The sequence below is a fragment of the Bos mutus genome, chromosome 8 (assembly GCF_027580195.1).
Source record: "Bos mutus isolate GX-2022 chromosome 8, NWIPB_WYAK_1.1, whole genome shotgun sequence".
Taxonomy (NCBI): domain Eukaryota; kingdom Metazoa; phylum Chordata; class Mammalia; order Artiodactyla; family Bovidae; genus Bos; species Bos mutus.
In genome coordinates this window covers 70652338-70677901 of record NC_091624.1, presented here as the reverse complement: position 1 = coordinate 70677901, position 25564 = coordinate 70652338, and the positions used below count along the sequence as shown (strand labels likewise).

At 43.1% G+C, this 25564-nt stretch overlaps 1 pseudogene; it reads left to right on the top strand.

Annotated features, from left to right (window-relative positions):
- LOC102267788 (histone-arginine methyltransferase CARM1-like) overlaps positions 1–25564 on the top strand; it is a 136948-nt pseudogene that overhangs the window by 96941 nt on the left and 14443 nt on the right.

Below are 25564 nucleotides of genomic sequence, written 5' to 3'. Positions count from 1 at the left end.
CCCTGGCCATAAAATGATTGACTTGAATCTTGAAGAAAGGCAGATTTCCATACAAATATATAGTTTCATTAACATAGATTAGGAGAACAATGTAAGAGTATAACATACTGGTTTGTCAAGTTGGTTCTGAGCCTGAGCCTTTAGGCAGAACTGTCTTGAAAGCAGAGTCTGGGGTAAATACAGAGCATATTAACATAGCTTAAGACAAACATTTACATAAGTAAAACGCATTGGTTGGCTCAAGGTTTGAGAAAAGTTCAGGTGTAACCAGGTGTCCTTATGGCAACATAGAATTTTAAGAGAAACCTCTTTTTAAATTTGTATAGAGAAGGGGAAAAAATGTAACACTAGTTTGTTTCCTCCTGCCGCTTAAGAGAGAGAGAAAGAATGTCTGACACTTGCAGCCTATTTCCTCCGTTTGGAGACCCCTGGCCTTCCTGCCTGTTATCCTCTCAGATGAACACAACAAAGGATGGTGTGGACCTAACAGAAGTAGAAGATATTAAGAAGAGGTGGCAAGAATACACAGAACTATACAACAAAGATCTTCATGACCCAGATAACCATGATGTTGTGATCACTCACCTACAGGCAGACATCCTGGAATGCGAAGCCAAGTGAGCCTTAGGAAGCATCACTATGAACAAAGCTAGTAGATGTGATGGAATTCCAGCTAAGCTGTTTCAAATCCTAAAAGATGATGCTATGAAAGTGCTGCACTCAATATGCCAGCAAATTAGAAAAACTCAGCAGTGGCCGCAGGATTGGAAAAGGTCAGTTTTCTTTCCAATCCCAAAGAAAGGCAATGCAAAGGAATGTTCAAACTACCGCACAGTTGCACTCATTTCACATGCTAGCAAAGTGATGCTCAAAATTCTCCAAGCCAGGCTTCAACTGTACATGAACCATGAAGTTCCAGATATTCAAGCTGGTTTTAGAAAAGGCAGAGGAACTAGAGATCAAATTGCCAACATCTGTTGGATCATTGTAAAAGCAAGACAATACCAGGAAAACATCTACTTCTGTTTTATTGATTATGCCAAAGCCTTTGACTGTGTGGATCACAACAAACTGTGGAAAATTCTTCAAGAGATGGATATACCAGACCACTTTACCTGCCTCCTGAGAAATCTGTACGCAGGTCAGTAAGCAACAGTTAGAACCGGACATGGAACAACAGACTGGTTCCAAATAGGAAAAGGAGTACATCAAGGCTGTATATTGTCACCCTGCTTATTTAACTTATATGCGGAGTACATCATGTGAAATTCCAGGCTGGATGAAGCACAAGCTGGAATCAAGATTGCTGGGAGAAATATCAATAACCTTAGATATGCAGATAATACCACCCTTATGGCAGAAAGTGAAGAAGAACTAAAGAGCCTATTGATGAAAGTGAAAGAGGAGAGTGAAAACGCTGGCCTAAAACTCAACATTCAAAAAGCTAAGATCATGGCATATGGTCCCATCACTTCATGGCAGATAGATGGGGAAACAATGGAAATAGTGACAGACTTTATTTTAGGGAGCTCCAAAATCACTGCAGATGGTGGCTGCAGCCATGAAATTAAAAGATGCTTGCTCCTTAGAAGAAAATCTAGGCCAAACTAGACAGCGTATTAAAAAGCAGAAACATTACTTTGTTGACAAAGGTCCATCTAGTCAAAGCTATGGTTTTTCCAGTAGTCATGTCTGGATATGAGAATCGGACCATAAAGAAAGCTGAGCGCTGAAGAATTGATGCTTTTGAACTGTGGTGTTGGAAAAGACTCTTGAGAGTCCCTTGGATTGCAAGGAGATGAAACCAGTCCATCCTAAAGGAAATCAGTCCTGAATATTCATTGGAAGGACTGATGCAGAAGCTGAAACTCCAGTACTTTGGCCACCTGATATGAAGAACTGGCTCATTGGGAAAGACCCTGATGCTGGGAGAGATTGAAGGTGGGAGGAGAAGGGGACGATAGAGGATGAGATGGTTGGAAGGCATCATGACTGATGGACATGAGTTTGAGTAAACTCCGGGAGTTGGTGATGGACAGGGAAGCCTGGTGTGCTGCAGTCCATGAGGTTGCAACAAGTCAGACGTGACTGAGTGACTGAACTACCCTGACATATGCTGCCCTCCAAATCCCCAATCCAGCACCTTAAAAATCCACTCCAATACCTATTTCCATGGTTCTTAGTAGAAAATATTAACCGGCTTCTGCAACGTTTTGTTGTATAAGTTATCTCCTCCTGGAGTAGGAATATACTTAATGCTCATTCTGTGCTGGAGTTACCAGCTGGACAGCAATGAGGGGCCATTAGCCTGGAAGCATTGAGCAACAGTGCAGTGGATCTCAATCTACCAGTAATTCCATCTTGAGGGTCTACATTCAGGGACCATCCCAACCATATTAATTGTCTTAGCTTGGGTTCCCCAGGAATCAGGGTCTTAGGCAAAGCTCATAAGCTATTTTATTAATGTATGCAGAGGAGAAGGGGATGACACAGGATGGATGGATTGGATGCCGTCACCAACTTGATGGACATGATTTTGAGCAAATTCTGGGAGTTCATGATGGACAGGGAAGCCCGGAGTTTTGCAGTCCATGGGGTCATGAAACGTCAGACATGACTTAGCGACTGAACTGATGCAGTCCCAGTGAAACAAGAATGAGGAGACACCAGAGTGAGGCAAGGAAGGAGGCAGAACTAATGCAAAAGTGCATTTCGGAGCTGATCACCACCAGGTAGCAAATACCGAGAGATTGCTGGATCCCTGAGGACCATCTTCAGGAAGTCACATGAAATACATGTCAGGACCGTTTATATAGAGGATTGGAAAGAAGTGGATTCATGCATTGGCTCTTACGTCTTCATTGGCCAGCTGTTTACTCCTTAACATTTAGTAGTCTGAACTTCTGGTTGTGTGTGCAGGGACACCAAGTTCGGGTCACGGCACCTCATGCCCCGCAGTCTTCAGGGGCCCTCACAGCAGGAGGGGAGAGCTCATGGTGCAGGTCTGAGGTGAGGCACTGCTGGGTCATGCTCACACAGAGTCGGATGAACCCACACCTTGACACAGTGAGGCCAGAACACCTGGCTGAGGACTCCAGAGGCAGGCAAGACGGAGGAACTGAGCTGACCTTTAAAAGGTCATAGTATACCACTTAAGGAACCGAAAGAGATTTCCCAGTTTCCTTTTCAGAGTATTTTTAGTGATGATGAGCACTCATCATGCTTAACAAAGAACAGGTAGAGCGATGGCAGGAAGGCCAGTGGTGGAGGGCCTGTAGTCAGTTGTGCTTTACAGAAGTTGCAATCTGTGCTTGCAAAAGGACAAGCGAAGATGAATGTAAGCAGAATCCTGCCACAGACAGTGAGAGCTCCTTTCTTGCACCTCTCTACTCTGACTCTACTGAATGCCTTCTTGACCATGGTATGGCTGACATTATCTTGAAGGGAATCCATTCCACTGAATGGACAAGCTGCTCAATTCTACCATGAAGGCACTGGATGGGTTTGTTCCTGGGCCAATCCTGCCCCCAAACTGAAATTTCTACTAAAGATACTTTTGGTAAAGCTAGAGTTTTAAGCCTTCTGGTCTTTCCCAAAAATATATTTGGCCCAGATAGTCACTAGTTCATAGAAGTACCATGTGGACCAAAGAAGAATATTTCAAATTACCGTGAGATACAACCAGATTTTAACTGGAAGCCCAATATATGCACAAAGCATCACAGAGAACTTTGGCAGGAATGCCACCAGCAATGTAACCATGTTTGGACTTTCGTATACCATTATTCCTGTTTCATTTATATTGCAGTGATTCCTGGAACTGTAGTCTTCTTTCAGCTACCCAGTATTTCTTCTTGATATTTCCTCTGCTGCTCCTTTTATGTCTGCAGCTCTTGAACTCACTGACTTTTGCTCATGACATAGACCTCAGTATTCATCTTTTTGGTAACCTGTATCAAATCCATTGCTCTTCCATAATACTCTGCTGCTGGGCCCATACAAATCCAGATCTGTGTAGTCAGGGATACACTGTTTCAATTTCTGGATCTTCTGGCATCAGAGCTGTCCATTTTCAGACAGAGTTCAAGTTCGGTAGACATTACTTCATCTTCCATGTGTCTGGTTCTACACACTCTAAGCTAAAGCACTTTAATTCCATACTCATAGAATTAGAACTCCCCTGAATTAGGCAAACTATTCATCAGAATTATATTCATGACACATATGACAGACTCTTATTAGCTGTTTTCTATTTAGTTAAGACTCTTGTAGTTTTAAGTAACAAAAACAAAAAAAGAAAGAATGAAACAATGGTTTATCAAAAAAGAATATTTTTGGCTAATGTATCTTAAAAGCCCAAGAGTAGATTCAGCTCCTCAGGCACAAATGGATCCCAGGGCACAGACACTCACTGGGTTCAGGTCTCTCTCTACCCCTCAGCTCAACTCCCTCCTTGGATAGGGCTCTTCCCTCATGGCAGTAATGTGGTTTTTGACAAATCTGGATTTATAGACTCAGAGCTCCATGGCCACTTCTCTGTAGCAACAGTTTGAACAAAAGTCTTTCACTTGACTATCCTGGGGTCGCATGCCTAACCCTGGGGTCCATTATCAAGGCCAAGGAGATAAGATACTCTGATTGGCTACAACTCAGCTACATAGCAGACTTTATTGCTGAGGGCAGAATGAAGACCATCCAAACCCCAAGACCTGAGAGTGAGGATGAGGTGTCTTTCAGAAGAAAATCTGGTGCTATAACCAGAAGAGGAAACTATTTGCTGGGTAGAATGAACAAAAGGTGTCCCCATAGTTGTCTTGACTGATGCAGTGTTTCTTCTGATCCGTTTCTGTGGGCCCTGTTCTCATGCAAACCAGTAATGTCTAGATTCCTGTTGGTACCCTGAGCAATGCTCCAAGGATTCCTTTACAGAATTCCCAGCTCCCCCTATCTTCTTAGGAAAAAGACAGCCTGAAGCTTGGTTTCTTTTAAAGCCTGTGCATCCATTTCCCTTTCTGCTTTATACTAAAAAAACCTATTTTTACAAATGTAAAAGCATATAAATACAACACATGTAAAGTATAAGCCACTTTACTTTGCTGGGGTTTAAGCCAGTAGAACCAGAGACATAATGAGCTGAGCATCTTTATAGATATACCACTTTACAGAATGGTATGTCTACATGCTACTGATGTAGAAAATTGTCAGAAACAACCAATCTTCAAGTCCTGCTATATAAAAGGAATGGATAAGAAATAAAGACACAATATGTTTCTAGACATGTATCTTTCTCCTACCAAGCATTCCCAGCAGGCCATTCCAACCACACCCTCTTAGGCTACATCGTCAGCATTGTGTGTGGCTTAGGTGACATCCTTGGATCCTTGCTTGTATCTCCTGTTTTTTCAGGTTATATGTGTCTCTCCTCAGGTTGTACGTCCTTGCTCAGTTGTGTCCAACTCTTTGCAACACCATGGACTGTAGCTCACCGGGGTTAACATGTCACTGGTGGTTAATTTTGGTAGAACATATTCCACTAAATGCCCCAAAGTCGCTTAATTGTCAAACAGCAGAAAAGGGTTATCCTTCCTCCCTTACTTTTCTCCCTTCTCTTTTTTTTTTTTTTTTTTTTTTTTGCCATTCTAAAGGAAGGAAGTTTTTAATGGGGAAGAGTGAATTTTTTTTTTGGTCAGACTAGAAGGAGGAAGCAAAGATTCTTAATATTAGAGTATAGTTGATTTATAATGTTGTGTTCGTTTCAGAGATTTTTATTATAGGGAAATGTCTCAGTTATGCTTTGAGAACATGTGTTCATATTAGCAAGACAAAGGAGTGTGTGCATTAGAGAAACCACCACTGTTAACTTCTGCAAGAGAACCTGGCTGGCGGGGGGTGGTGGGCTGTACCACCATCCTTCAAATACAGATCCAGGACACTGTGACAGGAGGAGAGATGTGAAGGAGGAGAAAGGACAAAGGACCATGGTAAGTCAGAGGAGAGGCAAGAACCAAAGAGACTCCAGAGGGAAGATTCTCATGGATACTTTTCTGGGTTCAGCTCTGTATGGAGACCTTGGAGAGGCTGATATGATGGTGAATGGCTGGCCTCTTTCTCTGTATTCTGGTTGTGTTTAGGTATGGCCAGTGTAGGATTGTTTTCCTTCTGGACTGTACCTGCAAGACTTTTCAAGATGTTGCATGTATTATGGTGGAGAAGAGGAGATGGGGACACTTGAAATTTGAAGTCAGGACAAAAAAAAAATGCGTGTACACTCTACCTTATGCGCTCAAAAGAGGCCATAAGCTAACTTGGAAAATAGAACCCACATATGATAAAAACAATGGAAATTATCTCCAGCTTCCAAGTCAACAGATTCGTTTCCTGATCCATCCCCGACAATGTATCTTAGGAGATCCAGAACGATGCCAGCTCCCATCTGCTTTAATTATCTTCTGATGCATTTCAGAAGGAGGTTGGAGATTTCTAAGAATTGGAAATATGGTCCAGCCAGAAAAATTTTAAAAACCCAGGCCGTGGGCTCTCTGCCCACCGTTCTCCGTCTGCCCCAGGAACAGTGCCCGTTTGCACCACACTGGTCGTGGCTGCTGGGTTTTAATTGGCATAAAGCGAGTGGCACAGCTGAGGTTGAATGCAGAGACTAGTACACAGAGAACTGAGAGCAGTTCCCAGCCTCAGCCACTGCCAGGCAGAGGGCGGTTTTGCCTTCTCGGTTTTCCCTTTCACCTACTTGGCCAGGATTCTAGAACCTCTGGCTCAGTAGTCTTCAACCCTGGACGTGCATTAGAATCACCTGTTGAGCTTTGGAAACAAATAAGTGCTAGGGCTACACCCCCAGATCCAATAAATCACAACTAGGGGGTTCAGTCCAGGCTGTAGCATGTCGTAACAGCTTCCCAGGGGCTCCTCAAGGACAGACAAGGTTGAGTGTTTCTGGGCTTTCTGGGAACTTCGATGACTCTCTCTGACCCTCCTCTCCTCTCCCTTCCCTGTCCTCTTTTTCCTCCTTCCTACCACCCTCCTCGCTTCCCCTCCCTCCCTCTCCCCATTTCCTACTATAAAAACTTTTGTGACAATGGCTTATTTCCAAAGAACACTTTCACTCTCTTTCTGAATACTGAGAAAGATTGCTTAAATTTACAGTGTTCTGTTTCCAAACATTTTCCAGGATGACAGGAGTCTTGTTTCCACTATATGTACTTATAAAGTGATATACAGCAGTTTGGCGATGAACTCCTTATTGCCAAATTCAGACTTAAATTGAAGAAAGTAGGGAAAACCACTAGACCATTCAGGTATGACCTGAATCAAATTCCTTATGATTATACAGTGGAATTGAGAAGTAGATTTAAGGGACTAGATCTGATAGAGTTCCTGATGAACTATGGACTGAGGTTTGTGACATTGTACAGGAGACAGTGATCAAGACCATCCCCATGGAAAAGAAACACAAAAAAGCAAAATGTCTGTCTGGGAAGGCCTTACAAATAGTTGTGAAAAGAAGAGAAGCAAAAAGCAAAGGAGAAAAGGAAAGATATAAGCATCTGAATTCAGAGTTCCAAAGAATAGCAAGGAGAGATAAGAAAGCCTTCTTCAGCGATCAATGCAAAGAAATAGAGGAAAACAACAGAATGGGAAAGACTAGAAATCTCTTCAAGAAAATTAGAGATACCAAGGGAACATTTCATGCAAAAATGAGCTCGATAAAGGACAGAAATGGTATGGACCTAACAGAAGCAGAAGATATTAAGAAGAGGTGGCAAGAATACATAGAAACTGTACAAAAAAAGATCTTCATGACCAAGATAATCACAATGGTGTGATCACTGACCTAGAGCCAGACATCCTGGAATGTGAAGTCAAGTGGGCCTTAGAAAGCATCACTACGAACAAAGCTAGTGGAGGTGATGGAATTCCAGTTGAGCTATTTCAAATCCTGAAAGATGATGCTGTGAAAGTGCTGCACTCAATATGCCAGCAAATTTGGAAAACTCAGCAGTGGCCACAGGACTGGAAAAGGTCAGTTTTCTTTCCAATCCCAAAAAAAGGCAATGCCAAAGAATGCTCAAACTACAGCACAGTTGTACTCATCTCACACGCTAGTAAAGTAATGCTCAAAATTCTCCAAACCAGGCTTTAGCAATACGTGAACCGTGAACTTCCAGATGTTCAAGCTGGTTTTAGAAAAGGCAGAGGAACCAGAGATCAAATTGCCAACATCCGCTGGATCATGGAAAAAGGAAGAGAGTTCCAGGAAAACATATATTTCTGCTTTATTGACTATGCCAAAACCTTTGTCTGTGTGAATCACAATAAACTGTGGAAAATTCTGAAAGACATGGGAATACCAGATCACCTGACCTGCCTCTTGAGAAACCTATATGCAGGTCAGGAAGCAACAGTTAGAACTGGACATGGAACAACAGACTGGTTCCAAATTGGTAAAGGAGTACGTCAAGGCTGTATATTGTCACCCTGCTTCTTTAACTTATATTCAGAGTACATCATGAGAAATGCTGGGCTGGAAGAAGCATAAGCTGGAATCAAGATTGCCAGGAGAAATATCAATAACCTCAGATATGCAGATGACACCACCCTTATGGCAGAAAGTGAAGAGGATCTAAAAAGCCTCTTGATGAAAGTGAAAGAGGAGAGTGAAAAAGTTGGCTTAAAGCTCAACAATTCAGAAAACGAAGATGATGGCATTTGGTCCCATCACTTCATGGGAAATAGATGGGGAAACAGTGTCAGACTTAATTTTTGGGGGCTCCAAAATCACTGCAGATGGTGATTGCAGCCATGAAATTAAAAGATGCTTACTCCTTGGAAGTAAAGTTATGACCAACCTAGATAGCATATTCAAAAGCATAGACATTACTTTGCCAACAAAGGTCCATCTAGTCAAGGCTGTGGTTTTTCCAGTAGTCATGTATGGATGTGAGAGTTGGACTGTGAAGAAAGCTAAGCACCAAAAAATTGATGCTTTTGAACTGTGGTGTTGGAGAAGACTCTTGAGAGTCCCTTGGACTGCAAGGAGATCCAACCAGTCCATTCTGAAGATCAGCCCTGGGTGTTCTTTGTAAGGACTGATGCTGAAGCTGAAACTCCAATACTTTGGCCACCTCATGCGAAGAGTTGACTCATTGGAAAAGACTCTGATGCTGGGAGGGATTGGGGGCAGGAGGAGAAGGGGATGACAGAGGATGAGATGGTAGATGGCATCACCGACTCAATGAACATGAGTTTGAGTGAACTCTGGGAGTTGGTGATGGACAGGGAGGCCTGGTGTGTTGCAATTCATGGGGTCACAAAGAGTTGGACATGACTGAGCAACTGAACTGAACTGATGGACAGCCTGTCTCTGGCCCATGATGAAAGAGAGTGTTAGGAACGAGATGAAGCAGAAGAGACTTTGGCAAATGATTTTCCATTTCCCCATTGTGCTTATTGGGCTTCCCAGGTGGCTCAGAGGTGAAGAATCTGCCTGCTGATGCAGGAGAAGCAAATTTGATTCCTGTGTGGGGAAGATCCCCTGGAGTAGGAAATGCAACCCTACTAATCCTAACCCTACCCCTAACCCCTAACCCCTAAGCCTAACCCTAACCCTAATGTTCTTGCCTGGGGAATTTCATGGAAGGAGGAGCCTGGTGGGCCATAGTCTGTAGGGTCTCAGAGAGTCAGACATGACTGAGCACAACATTGTCCTTATTGTCACTGGCCCACACACAGAGCCGTTTAGGTGCCCAGTTCTCCATTCATTCATTAAATACAAAGATAGGTATATAGATGTTTTTATGTGCTAACAGTGTTCGAGGCCCCATGCTAAGTGTTAAATATACACTGAAAGAAAAAGAATAACTTCTGCTTTTAAGTGAGTAAAACTTGAATATTTAATTGTAATACTAGGTTTTACATTTTCAAGTGGAAATATTTGAGCTGAGTCATAAAGATTGAGTAGGAACTAATGGGGCAAAGGAGGGGAAGGAATATTCTAGGGAGAAGGAAAAGCAAGCAATGGCTCATGGTGAGAAATGGTACAAGCCTTTCATGGTCTAAAAGAGGCTTGGAGGCCTGGTGCTTCGCCTGCAGGTTTGGGACTGGCTGTTGACTCAACTGTATTAAGCCTTCCTGCCTCCCACAGGGCATCTGAGGCATTGTCTCCTGATTCAGAGCCTTCCTTTGGCTAAAACCTAACTGTAATCACATTTTTTGTTTGTTCTTTTTTTTTTTTTTTTCTTCCCTGCAGGTCGGCACGCATTGGGTTGGGGAGGAATAGAAACTAATGAACTGAATTCCCATCTGATTCATGGGCTGTACAGCACACTCACACACAGCCTTAGTAGGGAAACCTTTTTCTCATCTCAAAGGCCTTCCATCTCCAGTGATAAGGTCCCCCAGCCTTATCACTGCAGTTGTGCCTGGGAATTTGAATTTTTAATTAACTTTCCAAGTAATCCCATGGTACAGTCCAACTGGGAACCACTGCCTTAGTCCCCTGCGTGATCTCAGAAGGTGAAGTTCAGAGAATAAATACCTCTAAATACCCAGCACTTATATAGTAGGAACAAAATGCTAAGCACTGTTTAAAGTGCTTTACTTGTATTAACTCATTTAACCCTTACTGTAACCCTCCAAAATGAGTTTATAATTATCCCCATTTTAGAAATAAGGAAACTGAAGCACAGAGTTCAGATAACTCACCCAAGGCACACAGCCAGGCAGTGGAAGAATTTGAGTAAAGCCACTCTTAATCCACACTCCTAGTAGCTCAGAGGCTAAAAACAGCTTCCCTAGTAGCTCAGACGGTAAAGCATCCGCCTGCAGTGCAGGAGACCTGGGTTTGTTCCCTGGGTCAGAAAGATCCCCTGGAGAAGGAAATTGCAACCCACTCCAGTATTCTTGCCTGGGGAATTCCATGGAACAGACTAGCCTGGAGGGCTACAGTCCATGGGGTTGCAAAGAATCAGACATGACTGAGCAACTAATGCTAATGTACACCCCAGATCTCTTTGCTAAAAGCCAAGACCTTTAGCCAAGCCAGCAGGGAGTTCTTGCTGTGTTCCCACCCCAGGCATGTGCTGGAACATTTGCTCCACATCTGGCTCACTGAGGGGAGGGAGGGATCATTTGTAGAATGTGCCCATTGCTGTGGTCCTGATGCCCCTGACCCCAGAATTGAGAAGAAATGTGCCCAATGGACAGTGATGAGTGGGCTCCAGTTCCCCACTAGACTAGGTGGGGAACCAAGGCAAATGCCATCAAGGTGCATGAGTGGCTATGGAAGAACAGGAAAAGGAAGTCTATTTCTGTAAACGCTGGGAGTATCAAGAGACTTTGGAGGTCTCCAGTTGTGCTCTGGGTTGAGATAATGAGAAGGCCAAGGAATTGTATTTCAGGACATGAAAGATGTGTCCTGGAACAGGCAGCCACCTTGTGGCATGAGGTCAAGGGTGGGGACCCAAAGGCCTTTCAGCCTCTATTCTCCCCACAAGTAATTACCTCCACCTCAATTACCTCCTTGCTTTTCTCGCCACCGCAAGTGTGGAGTCTTTAGAGAGAGTTTCTTCCTTTGTCCCCCATCAACCTCTTGCCCTTCACACATTTTCATACTTGCCCCACGGCTGAGGACCCATAAGGTAGCCATGCAGAGCATTATAGTTCAGTGGGGCTTGGGGAAGCATGACAAGATGCATGGTATTGCTTTCTGCCATTTATTTCAGGTACCAGCAACCAGTTAGGAACATTCTTCGGAGTCGACCTGTCCAGTCTCCAGGGTGCCGCGGTGGAGGAATACTTCAGACAGCCAGTAGTGGTAAGTGGGCTCCTCTTCCCGTGTTCATCTACTGATCATCCACTTACTCACTCATGCACCTGGGGCAAGCTGTGCTGCCAGGCTCTACACTAAGCCATCGCAGAAGCAAAGGGAAAAGCCCCTTGGAATGCTGTTTCAAGTTTTCCACCTCTCATCTCCTGATCAGTTAGGAAAATTCTCAGAGAATGATACTGTTGAAAGCAAGGAGATTTTCTGACTGCATTTTGATAAGTAACTTTTAATTCTCCAAGTGTCCTGACTCACCACATGCACACACTCAGCCCTCATACTTGTTCAATAATTCATATCCTCTCATTGATTCCAGTGACCAAACGCATAATAGAAGGGGAAGTTTTGGATAATAAATAGCTGGGAGCAGGAGTTTTGTTGTCAGACAGATGTGGGTTTCAGTTGTTATCCCATCTAGCTGTAACCTTAGACAACTTAAGTTTGCATTATCTGAAACTCTTTCAGTTTTTAGTGGGAGGAAACCTGACTCACACTGGCTTAAACTAGAATGAAATTATTGGTTCTCCAATACTACAAAGCCTGGAGACAGAGCTTGCTTCAGGGACCTGTTGCACAAGTTCAGGCATTGTCACAAGGGTCTTGTTTTTCTACTCTTACCACTTATCTCCATTTCCTGTGATTTTACTCTGTTGCCAGACAGGGTCTATCCTTAGGGTAACAAGGTAGCATCAGAAGCTACAACTTCAGATCCTTGTAACTAAGTTGCACAGGAGAACCTGCCTTTTCCTAATAACTTAGGCAAAAGCCCCAGAATTAGTTTAGATAGAGCCTGTTTGTCATACTTTGGCTTATGCCTCCATCTGTGAATCAGTTCCTGTCTTCAGGGAAAAAGTGATGCTCTGATTGGCTTTTCTAATGTCAGGTACCTGAGCTACAGCTTCTACGTGGAGCTGAGGGTAGACCAACTTGCTGTGAAACTTCTTGGAGTCTGGAGAGGAGGTAAATATGGAGGGTCCAAAAAACACCAAATGCCTATTCCCGAGACATTGGTGAGGATTAAAAGATAGGACCTAGTAAAGAACTTAGTAAAGTACAGAGCACTTAGTGCTTGGCGTATAGTAAGCACTAAATAAATGTGAGCTTTTATTGTTAATACTATTCTCATTAAACTCATGCCCTCTAAACCCTCACTCTTGCTGACTTAAGATTTCAGGAGGAAAGCTAGACAGCAATCTTGCTTGACTTCAGTTTATCCTGAAAAAAGATATCATCTTTGGTTTTTTTCCCCAAGGACACATTTGACATTAGGATTTTGATGGCTCAGTCAAGCATACAGTAAACTTTATGGATGCGCAAGAGGCAGCTCTCCATAGGTTGGTACAGATCAATGCTGCTCTTGATTTTTAGAATCTCCTCTACCTCTCTCATTCCCTAAGCTTCAGGGCAGAGACTCAGCTCACACAGGGGAGAGACTTCAGGTGTGAGTCACCCACAGGGAGGGTCTGTTAATACTAGTTTCATTTATTGAAAAATGAGGATAATGATGCCTCCTTCTTAGGATTGCTTTAGGAATTGAATGAGAAACATTGAATAGTAGCTTATGCTTATATACAGTGTTCTGAGCCATACACACACACACACACACACACACACATGTATGTGTATATATTTTTGTACGTATATATAATGACTCATTTAATCCTCACAGCAACCCTATGCAGATGGTACTGTTTTTGTCCCCACTTAACTAATGACACATATCAAGCAGAATGGAACAGTAAGTTGCATATACAAAATTATGTAAAATGTACAGAATTAATATGTGTGTTGAAGCTAGGGTTGAACCTTTCAGAAGCCCAGTGTCTGGACTTCTTAAACGTTCACCCAGGCGAGTATCCACAGTAATGACAGGAAGAGGAGCTACAATTTTTTGAGTGCTTACTTCATACTAGGTAACATACTAAAAATTTTACAGGCTCTGCCTCATTTTCCAAGAAGGCCCTCAGTAAATGTTAGTTTTTGTCCTCTTTTTTCTACTTGAAGAGACTCTGAAATGAAGACTCATTTCTCAGATGGTAATATAAATCCCCTTTGAATGACCTTTCATTAGAATTTTACCCTTTTCTGCCTGAGAAGATTGACCTTTTTTTTTTCTGGATAATAAATTTAATTTAAAAATTAATTTAAAATTAATAATATAAGGCCAGGTTATAATTTGCCAGAATGACTGAGGAAGCATGAGTCAAACAGACTTCAGAAGGTACAGCTAGTTAACTCAGACCATCATCTGTCTTGAGATCATGATGGACAGAGGATGCTGTATCAGTAAGGACAGACTAGAGCATGCTGCAGTAACAAAACCAATCTTCAGCAGCTTATGATAACACGGGGACCTTTCTCTCCCACACTGTTTATTCTTTGTGCACCAGCTTTAGCCCCATGCAGCATCACCCACCCCAGCTATCAGGCTGGTGCCGCAGCCCCTATCTGGAACAAGGGACAATACTGATTACCTAGGAAAGAGAGCATGGCAAAGCGTGTACTAGCAGTAAAGCTTCTGCTGGGGAGTGACACCACTCACTTCACATTTAATTGGTCAAAGCAACTCACAGGTCAGTACCTGAGCACAGGAGGGTGGATGAATGCAGTCCTACTGTGTGCTCAGAGCAAGAGAATAGGCATTTGGGAACAACTCTAATAACTACCCTGTGCGTGCTCACTCACTAAGTCATGGCTGACTCTTGCCGCCCCATAGACTGTATGCCACAAAGCTCCTCTGTCCATGGCAAGAATACTGGAATGGGTTGCCATTTCCTTCTCCAGGGGATCTGCCAGACCCAGGGATTGAACCCATATCTCCTGCATTGCAGGTGTATTCTTTACTGCTGAGCCACCAGAGAAGTCCAATAACTATCAAGATCCAGACAAAATTGACTTCCATGGCTTTATTTGCCCCTCTTGTCTGCCTCCTTAGGGTATTTTTTGAAAAGTGTATCTATGTTGGCTTTTCTGAGATGTCATTTGTGCAGATTCAGTGAATGTTGATTGCAGTTCTTTGTGCCAGGTACTGTACTGGTGCCTGCAAAGGTACATTAAGTCACTTAAGTTTCTCCTTGAGAAGCTCATGGTCCATTTAGGGGATGAAATAATTGTAATGCAATACCAACAAATTCAGTGTGACAAATATGGAAAACTCGAGAAATGTTCTGACTACTGCAGAATGGAAGAAGTTAGGCCTTTGGTGGTACCATAAATACAAATAATCCTAAAAATATGATTTTCCTTTGTCAGTCTCTACAGCATTCACTAAAATGTGTCTCCTTGGAGCAGTACAGCTCCAGCAAAGGACCAATAATATCGTCTTTTAATTGTGAAATACTTTCAAGTTTACAAAGCACTTTCATAAACATTGTTTCCCACTTGACCTACACAAGAACCTTGAGAGGGAAGAGAGATTTCGGTGCTCAGAACGAGCTTTCCAGGTAGCTTAATGGTAAAAGAATCTGCCTGCCAATGCAGGAGATGCGGATTGGATCCTTGGGTCGGGAAGATCCCCTGAGGTAGGAAATGGTAACCCACTCCAGTATTCTTGTGGGGATATTCCCATGGACAGAGGAGCTCGTGCTATAGTCCATGGCATCACAAAGAGTCAGACGTGACTGAGCACAAGCATGCAACAAAAGAGGAAACTGAGGCTCAGAGAATTTAAATGACTTTCCAAAGCTCCATGGCTAAAACAGGTGCAGCTTCTATATTTTGTTATGTCTTTTTCAACATTCTTTCTATTCCTACTTACTCTACATTTGACATCAGCCACGGCCACTTCTGCACGAGTTTTGCAGTAGCATAGTGAGAAGTTATATTGCCTCCGTGAAAAAGAAATGAACTGTGACAGAGACCTTTGGAGCTTCATCTTCACCCTTGTGGTCCATTTCCTCCTTTAAGCATCTGAATAGCCCTTCCCTTCTGAACAGCTGCCTAGGGGAGGTGCCACAGCCCACGTTTTGGCTTCTGGAAGGACGGTTGTCGCCTGTGTCCTGAGTCATCCTCCTGTTCAGTAGTCAAACCCCATTCCGAATGCTGTACTCTCCCTGTGGAGTTCTGGATCACTGCAGCACAGTGGGCTGGCCCTTGCAGAGTTTCATCAAGAAGCAACATTCTCAAATGTGCAGCCTTACCCAAGCATTAATCACCCACTGAGAGAGTCTTGCTGCCAAAGCAAGAATGCTTCAGAGAGAAAGAAAATGTTCTGTGAATGTTCCCACCGATCTCACAAATGTATCCAGTATGTCTGTCAACAGAAAAATAATTCCAAGTGTTTCTTTGTTCTTTCTCTTTTTTATTTCCTTGCAGAGTAGGAATTCCCTGTGTGTTTCAGATGGTGCAGTCTGGCCTCGTCATGGCCTGGCCTTCTGGCTGACATGGCCTTTGTTGGCTCTCAGTAGGTATCATTCCCCTTCTTCATCTGTGCTGTTCCACGTTATCCTCTACTATTTGTCATCTTAACTAATGCTTTAAAAAACTAGGTTCAAACAGTAGTATTTGTTTTCTCCAGGTTTCCAGAAAATAAACACTGATGTTAATGTTACTTTTAGTTTTTAGAGTGAAATAAAGATAAGACAGTTTTCTGTGGTAGCCATATCAACTCTGGATAAAATAAAATCTGTAATAAAATCTCTTAAGCCAGTTGGGTTGGGATTTGGAGTGGCGAGATAAGGTCTGTGCTTTGTCAGCCAACTTGTTCTTTTCCAAAATAGATGAGTGTTGGTGGGGGGGGAGGCGGGGTTGATGAGCAAGCCCTGTCTTCGTTTCCGTCATCCCTGGTTGTAGAACCTCTTGTGTCTGAGTAATATCTCAATGGATTTTCCCCATGTAGGTTACAGCTTTTGGTTTCACAATCTAGAATCCTTTTTTAATGATCAGGTAGGCAGGTGCTAACAATGCTAATTGCAGCATTGGTAACTTCCTGCTTGGTGCACCCCTTTCTCTCCTACTGGAAAGGCTTGAAAGTTGTGGGGGGAGGAGGGGAAGGACCACCTACAAGCTGACCGTCAGTGTTTGGTGTTCTCTTAAGGGCTGTGCCACTCCACAAGCCCCCAGTCTCTGCTCTCTTCCCACACTTCTCCATGTGTCCCACCAGCAGTGAGGGTTGATCTGACTCATGTGACCTGGCAGAAGGCAAACTAACAGTACACTCTCCTCCACTTCTTATGAAAGCATCCAGGCTCCCCATGGCACCTGCTGAGAAAGCAGTGCCCGTGGGCCTGTGATTCAGCTCAGGGAGCTTGTGGGGCCCAGGAGGGGGGGTCCCCAGAACCCTTGTCTGGACTGACAATCAGAGAGAAGGCACACTATCTGTGAGTGATTCCTATCCCACACAGCATGCGTGTTCAAGGAATCTGTGCATCTATTTCTCAGACTTCCCCACACTCACATCCCAAGTAAATGAATTTGTTCCTGCAAGGGTGAGGGAGATAAGCTTGCAGCGGTCTGCTTCATGGGGGAAATTTCTTTGAAGTTAAAGGCTTTATTTTAAAAAGCTTCTACATTTGCATTCTACCTCATAATATAACTGAGTATGTATTTTGATATAAAGGTGGTTCATTTTACTTAGCATTTAGACTATATAAACTTCCCCCCCCAAATCTTCAATTCAGAATGTCCCCTATCTAGGGATGTACTCCATGCTGAGTGTGCGCCTGATTCCCTGCCAGCCCGCGACCCCTGCCAATTCCCAGGACAGGTAACCTCCGTTCAGAGTATCAGCAGGATGTCCTCCTTCAACTTACACAGACACACACATAGACACACTGACACACACAGACACATACAGATACACACACACACATATAGGCACAAAGACACCCGCACACACGCACACAGGCATAGACACACACAGACACACACGTTGGGGCTGGAAAGATAGTAGAGGCCATCTGCCCCAGTAGATTTTCTTGCTTCCAGAAGCCCATCAGGACTCCTGAATGGGTTGGCATCAGACAATAAAAGGCCACACTCCAGACTTTCCACCCTGCCAGACTTTTCCAAGAAGTCAATTCCCCAAACTTTGTTATTATTGGGCTTCTAATGAACTTTGATACAGCCATATAGATTTATAGAGTGACCAAGTCCCTGGATTTGAAGCCTGGCCTAACTCCATAAGGTTGCTGTATAGATTTAATGGGCTAAAATATACCTAACGGTCCTGGGACAATACTCAGCACATAGTAACTGCTCAATAAATTGAGCTATCCTTATTTTAAAAGTGTTCCATGAGTCAATAAACAGTGAACTGCTGCTGCTGCTAAGTTGCTTCAGTCGTGTCCGACTCTGTGCAACCCCATAGACGGCAGCCTAGCAGGCTCCCCCGTCCCTGGGATTCTCCAGGCAAGAACACTGGAGTGGGTTGCCATTTCCTTCTCCAAACAGCGAACTACTAGTCCCCAGTTCTGGGCCTGAAGCCTAATTGGCTTTTAACTCTTTCCTTGCCCCACAGGGTAACGGCTTGGCTGTCAACAGCCCCCACTGAGCCTCTGACTCACTGGCATCAGGTGCGGTGTCTTCTTCAGACTCCTCTCTTGGCCACCGAAGGAGAGACCCTCTCAGGGAGAGTGCTGTTTGTCACCAATAAGCAGTAAGCAAGAGCGTATGGACTCAATCCTGCCTCTGGTTACTGGGCCTGTGGGAAGCCGGTGGGCCCCCAAGACCCCAGGACTGGAAGTGGCCAACAGGCTTTACCAAGGTCTGGCTGAACTTGCAAAGGTGCCCCCGGCTTCAAAGCCTGTAGGGCACACATCGCCTTGCACTGATCACAGCCAGGAAAGGGAGCTTAGGATAAGTCAAAGGCAGTGTTCCACTCCTGACTGCACAGCCTGGAAGGAAACCCATCACCTTGTGGGGACACTGGCAAAAGCTTGAGCTCTCAATACTCTAAAGCCCACGGCAGCTTCCTGGCTTTACTTGCATCTGTCTGGCCAAACATCCCCAAATTTAGCGCCGGGAAGTCCATCTGTACCGCAGCGGGGAGAGTACTACAAGGGCACATGCGGTGTGTCAGGCAGGACACTGCTCCCCATGGACACACGAGGTCTCAGCTGTGATTACTTCAACTTGGCTCATTTTTAGAATGCTCTGTTTTCTTTCATCTTGTGGGAGCTTCTCCTGTGTGAGTTAGCAGAGAAGGGCCTAGAGGAGTGTGGTTCAAGGACACTTGAATATTATATCTCAGGATATTAAGGGTATTCAGAGGTCATTTCACCCAACTTTCTTCCCTCCCTACCTCTCCCCATATCCCACTTCCTTGGGCCTGTGCTTTTCCATTTTTAAAGTCTTTATTTCATTACAAAACCTAAACATGGCTCACATATAAATTGAAAACTTCAAAAGTGTCTAGGGTGAAGCCACACACCCACCCCTCACCCCATTCCTCAGATATGCTTGCTTGGTCCATATCCTTTCAAGTGATTTTCTGTGCCTGGACCAACAAATAATATCATTGTGGAGTTGCTATTGTTTTATATGAAGGTTATACTAACAGTCTACAACTAACATTTTCTTTTAGTAGTAAGTCCTGAATCTGTACAGATAGATATGCTTTGTTCTTTTTGTGGGTGAATGACAGTCAAAGATATGGATATACCATCATGTCTTTTAAAAAATCCCTGATCCACTGACATTTAGATTGCTTCCAATTATTTTTTTTTTTACCATTGCAAAAAGTTTTACACTAAGTACACTTGAACATAGAACTTGCACAGTGACATGAATATTTCTAAGTGAGATGCTTAAAAATAGAATTGCTGGATCAGAGGGTACATACATGTTACAGTCTGCTAGATCCTAACTTTTTCAGTGGCAGCACCAATTTACACTCATGCCAGCCATAGATAAGCAGGCTCTTTTCTCCATATTTTTCCTAAGACTGGATGTTACCAGTCTCTATGCTTTTACAAATCTAATAGACTCTAAAATAAGTGTTTAGAGTTGAATCTGGTTATAGTTGATTTATAGTTCTCTAGTCACTAATAGTGTTGGAGAAGGCAATGGCATCCCACTCCAGGACTCTTGCCTGGAAAATCCCGTGGACGGAGGAGCCTGGTAGGCTGCAGTCCATGGGGTCGCTTGGAGTCAGACACGACTGAGCGACTTCACTTTCACTTTTCTCTTTCATGCATTGGAGAAGGAAATGGCAACCCACTCCAGTGTTCTTGCCTGGAGAATCCTAGGGACGGCGGAGCCTGGTGGGCTGCCGTCCATGGGGTCACACAGAGTTGGACACGACTGACGAGACTTAGCAGCAGCAGCAGCAGCAGTCACTAATAGTGTTAGTAGCTCAGTCGTGTCCAACTCTTTGAGACTCCATAGACTGTAGCACACCAGACTTCTCTGTCCATGGAATTCTCCAGGCAAGAATACTGGTGTGGGTTGCTATTTCCTTCTCCACGGGATCTTCTGACCCAGGGATCGAACCTGGGTCTCCTGCATTGCAGGCACATTCTTTACTATCTGAGCCACCAGGGAAGCCCTTAATCACTAATAAAGTTAAGTAACTTTTCATATAGTCATGGGCTATTCACTACTTTCTTCTACTTTAGACATCTCTTAATTATTAAAAAATCACTCTTGATATGGATCCTGTATCTACTTCCTGTATATTCAACTCATTAATCTTAGTTGTGCTTCTGAATTCAAAAGAAATAGGTCTGTTCAATCTCCAAGTGGCCGTTGTTCAAGTATTAGGAGAGTCTTAGAAAATATTCTCCTAGTCTCCCTGTCCTCAGGCTAACATGCTCAGCTCCTCCCCTCTTTAAGAGTGATTTTGAACTAGTTTAAAACTTTAAGTCCTCTCTGGAAATAGCCAGGTTTTCAGTGTCCCCTTTAAAATAACAGGACAGCATACATCTTCTGATATGTGCTGAGTACAAAGCAATAGTGACCACTGCTGTCTTGAGTACCATACTTATAATAATATAATCAAAGTGTAGGTTGAGGGCCACTTTACTTGAGTGTTTGGATAATTCAAAGCAAAAAGCCTATTTTTATACAATCTACGTTTAAGTCTTCTCCTGGTACACAGCTGATTTTTGTCAGCTTCAGTTCAAGTTTTTGTGTTTATTCCACTCGTGCATTCATCGTGCTGTCTGTTTATTCCATTCATGCATTCATCGTGCTGTCTGTAGATCCTTACTAGAGCCAGTGGATTCTTTTACTTACTTTTAAACATTCTTTTGTGTAGCACATTAGGGATGCCTACCATTTTTTATCATTTGCAAATTTAATAGGCAAATATTTATTTAAAAATTATTCAGCAGAAAGAGGTCCAGAGTGTAAATGTTCCTTCAAAATATGCATAGCCCTGTCTATACCCTTTGGATCTGATGTTGAAGTAGCTCAAAACCCTCCACCTGTCGTCATATCCTGCCTATGTTCCTCCATCCAGGCCAGAGGAAGTATGGACCAGCCTTTATTGAATGGGATCCACTTGAGTTTAACCTCTGGTTTTACCCTCATAGGCCAGTCGAATAACACTGCCAAAAAGAGAAATGAAACTAACTGGGCTAGCTATTACTGTTCTTTTAGAGTTTCCCTGGTTGCTCATTCGGTAAACAATCTGCCTGCAGTGCAGGAGACCCAGGTTCGATCTGTGGATCAGGAAGATCCCCTGGAAAAGGAAGTGTCGACCCACTCCAGTATTCTTGCCCAGAGAATCCCGTGGACAGAGGAGCCAGGAGGGCTCCAGTCCATAGGATCGCAAAGAGTCAGACATGACTAAGTGACTAATGTTTTCACTTTTGTTACTGTTCTTTATAAAACTGTGTTATATCTCCAGTTATCACAACTTTCTATCTCTTTAAGGGGATATTCAATTTTTAATAATATAGTTATGCTGTTCACAATAAAAATGCATAAAAAAGCTTACAGTGAAAAGTGTTCATCCCAGTGCCACACCCCATTCATTCCTTCCTCTCCTCCACTGTGTAGACACTGTTAACTGTTCCTTGCATACCTCTTAAGAGTTTCACTTTGGATATACGGTTAGAAAATACTGTATTTGTAGGGATATTTTTCCTCTGCTTTTATACGTAAACAGTAACATTCTATACCTGTTTTCTACATCTTAATATTCTCACTTAACAATGTATCTCAAATAATTTCCATATTGGTACATTGAGATCTTTCTCTTCCTCTTCCTTGAGTTATTGTATTTCTACATCGTGGTCTTCCTTCATAAATATTATTACTTCCTTGACAGAGGTAAGAGCTTCATTGCAGTTTTGAAAAATTGTAACAAAATATTTGCTATATTTGTGCCTTACCTGTGGGCTTCCCTGGTGGCTCAGAGGGTAAAGCATCTACCTACAATGCAGGAGACCCGGGTTCGATCCCTGGGTCGGGAAGATCCCTTGGAAAAGGAAATGGCAACCCACTCTAGTGTTCTTGCCTGGAGAATCCCAGGGATGGGGGAGCCTGGTGGGCTGCCATCTATGGGGTCACACAGAGTCGGACACGACTGAAGCGACTTAGCAGTAGCAGCACCCCAGTTTCCTCACCTCATCATCTATAAAGTAGACTTTATGGTAATTGTCTCACTAGGCTTTTGCAGATAGAAAGGGAGAAAACAGTATAATAATTAGCACACAGTGTGTCCACAGTAAACCTCAGTTCCATTTCCTCTTCTCCTACTTACTTTCTTAATCTTACTATATCTCATCATTTTTTTTTTTTTTTTTTTTTGGTCTTAAAATTGTTTTCCTTGGTATTTTCTACAAACCTCAGCACTTCCTTAATGTCAAGGTTTTCACACTATTTTTTCAGAAAGGGGCTACCTTTTTATTCTGCCTCAGGGAGGATCTCCCCCTCCCTTATCGTCAAATATTCTTTTAAACTCTGACCTCCTGGGAGAACTCCCTGTGCGACCACACCAGTGTGACAATGACTGCCCTTTTCTTCCCTGCCAGCAGCATTTCTGATTGTACTAGTAGCATTTTCTTTCTGACAGCCTCCTATCATTCTTGAGCTGTCTTCTGTTTTATTGCTCTGGACAGTAAAAGAGAACATTTCTTTTTTATGAACTTTATGAAATTTATATCCCTAAAGTTCACAGAAATGGTCTCCAATGTTATTGGATATGTGCACGTTTGAGTAAAATCACTTTCTTTATGTGTGCTCCACGTAGATTAATCTTTCTCTTTTAATTGTGTGGCTGTACTACAGTAATAATAGAAAATACAAAACAAAATGCTCCAGATAGATATATAGATAGGTCTATATGGATGTATATATGTATATATACTATATATACACACATGCATAGACATGTCTGTGTATATGCACATATAGAAATTCATATAGTGTGCATTTTCTAAGACATACAAAAATAAAACTAAAAACATGAATTGAAAAAATAAATATGGCTTATTGTTGGACCAGCTCAGCTGCTTATCCTGTGCATAATGTTTTAAAGCATAGTTTTAAATGTTTGGATCCCTAGCAAAGGTCTGTACTACCCAGGTATGCTGCCAGAGAAGGTGGTTTCCAGAGAGTTGGATGAGCTTTTTGGTTTATAAAACTGGAAGACATGCTGACCAGAGAATTAATGCTCTGGAAACTTCAAGTGCTTAGCATTAAGCTTCTCCACCTTGGACTCCAGCTAAGACAAATCCTCTCACTCCCTGTGTATTTGGACAGCTGCAGCAGAAGGAATTACAGGGGGAAACTTGTGCACGCTTAGGTTCAGTGAAATAATGATATGTGTTGGTCAGCTTTAAGTGACATTTCCGTGTTCTACACCCTTACTCAGATTATTCAAACTCTGGCCCATGTGTCCATCACATGGCTGGTTGTTGCCATTGTTCAGTTGCTAAGTTGTGTTCAACTCTTTGCGATTGTTCATGCCCAACCCATGGACTGTATGTAGCACACCAGGCTCCTCTGTCTTCCACTGTCTCAAGTTTGCTCAAATTTACATCCATTGAGTCTATGATGCTGTCTAACAGTCTCATGGCTGAGTAAACATGTTTAAAACATATGTTTTAAGATGTAATCACAGTCTTGCTAACCAACCCCCCTTAGCCAAGCCTGAGGAACTTAGGTGAACTAACAGATATCTTAACTCTAAGCTGGTGATTAGAATCCAGCATTTACCTACTCAATCCACTTGTGTTAAACTGCACTAGTCTCCTAGGGCTGCTGTAACAAATTACTACCAACCACGTGCTTAAAACAACAAAAATGTATTCTCTAACAATTCCAGAGGCTAGAAGTGTGCAATCAGGGCATCAGCAGGACCATGTTTCCTCTGAAGGTTCCAAGGAAGAAACTTGGGTCTTTCAGCTTCTGATGGTGCCTGAAAATCCTTGGTCTTCCTTGCAGCTGCGTAACTCCAGTCTCGCCACCATCTTCAGTTGGTTTTCATCCCAGGGTGTGTCTCTATGTGTCCTCTCTTCCTGTAAGGACACTGGTCATTGGATTTGGGGCTCACCCTAATCCAGTATGGGCTTCCCCTGTGGCTCAGCTGGTAAGGAATCTGCCTGCAGTGTGGGAGACCTGGGTTCATTCCTTGGGTTGGGAAGATCCCCTGGAGAAGGGAAAGGATACCCATTCTAGTATTCTGGGCTGGAGAATTCCATGGACTGTACAGTCCATGGGGTCACAAAAAGTCAGACACGACTGAGCGACTTTCCCTTAATCCAGTATGACTTCATGTAAACTTCATGATATGTGCAAAGATCTATCCAGATACAATCATAGGCACAGATACCGGGCTTTAGGACTTGAGCATACATGTTGGTAGGACACAATTCAATCCACTATAACAAATAACTGAAAAAATGGAAAATAACAGTTCAGTATTTTCTTCCACACCATGAGGTACCATCCCACGTCCTTTCTGGGGCACGGTCCAACCCCTTTGAAGAACACTGGTCTAGAGTTCACATCTGCTGAGGTTCTCATTCCTTCCTTTATCTCTCAGTAAATCCTTGGTGACGTGGGCCATTTGGTCCCCAAGCTTCCTGCCTCTTCTGTTCTCCATCCCATTCTTCCTTAATGGTCACCACTGAACCCATCCCACTACTGGACCTTCTGTTTTCTCTAAGATGAATGACCAGGAATTATTTCTCCAGTAAGAACATGAGAAATATCAATAACATCAGATATGCTGATGACACCACCCTTATGGCAGAAAGTGAAGAGGAACTAAAAAGCCTCTTGATGAAAGTGAAAGGGGAGAGTGAAAAAGTTGGCTTAAAGCTCAATATTCAGAAAACAAAGATCATGGCATCCAGTCCCATCACTCCATGGGAAATAGATGGGGAAACAGTGGAAACAGTGTCTGACTTTATTTTTGGGGGGCTCCAAAATCACTGCAGATGGTGACTGCAGCCATGAAGTTAAAAGACGCTTACTCCTTGGAAGGAAAGTTATGACCAACCTAGATAGCATATTCAAAAGCAGAGACATTACTTTGCCAATAAAGGTCCGTCTAGTCAAGGCTATGGTTTTTCCAGTGGTCATGTATGGATGTGAGAGTTGGACTGTGAAGAAGGCTGAGCGCTGAAGAATTGATGCTTTTGAACTGTGGTGTTGGAGAAGACTCTTGAGAGTCCCTTGGACTGCAAGGAGATCCAACCAGTCCATTCTGAAGGAGATCAGTCCTGGGATTTCTTTGGAAGGAATGATGCTAAAGCTAAAACTCCAGTACTTTGGCTACTTGATGCAAAGAGTTGACTCATTGGAAAAGAGTCTGATGCTGGGAGGGATTGGGGG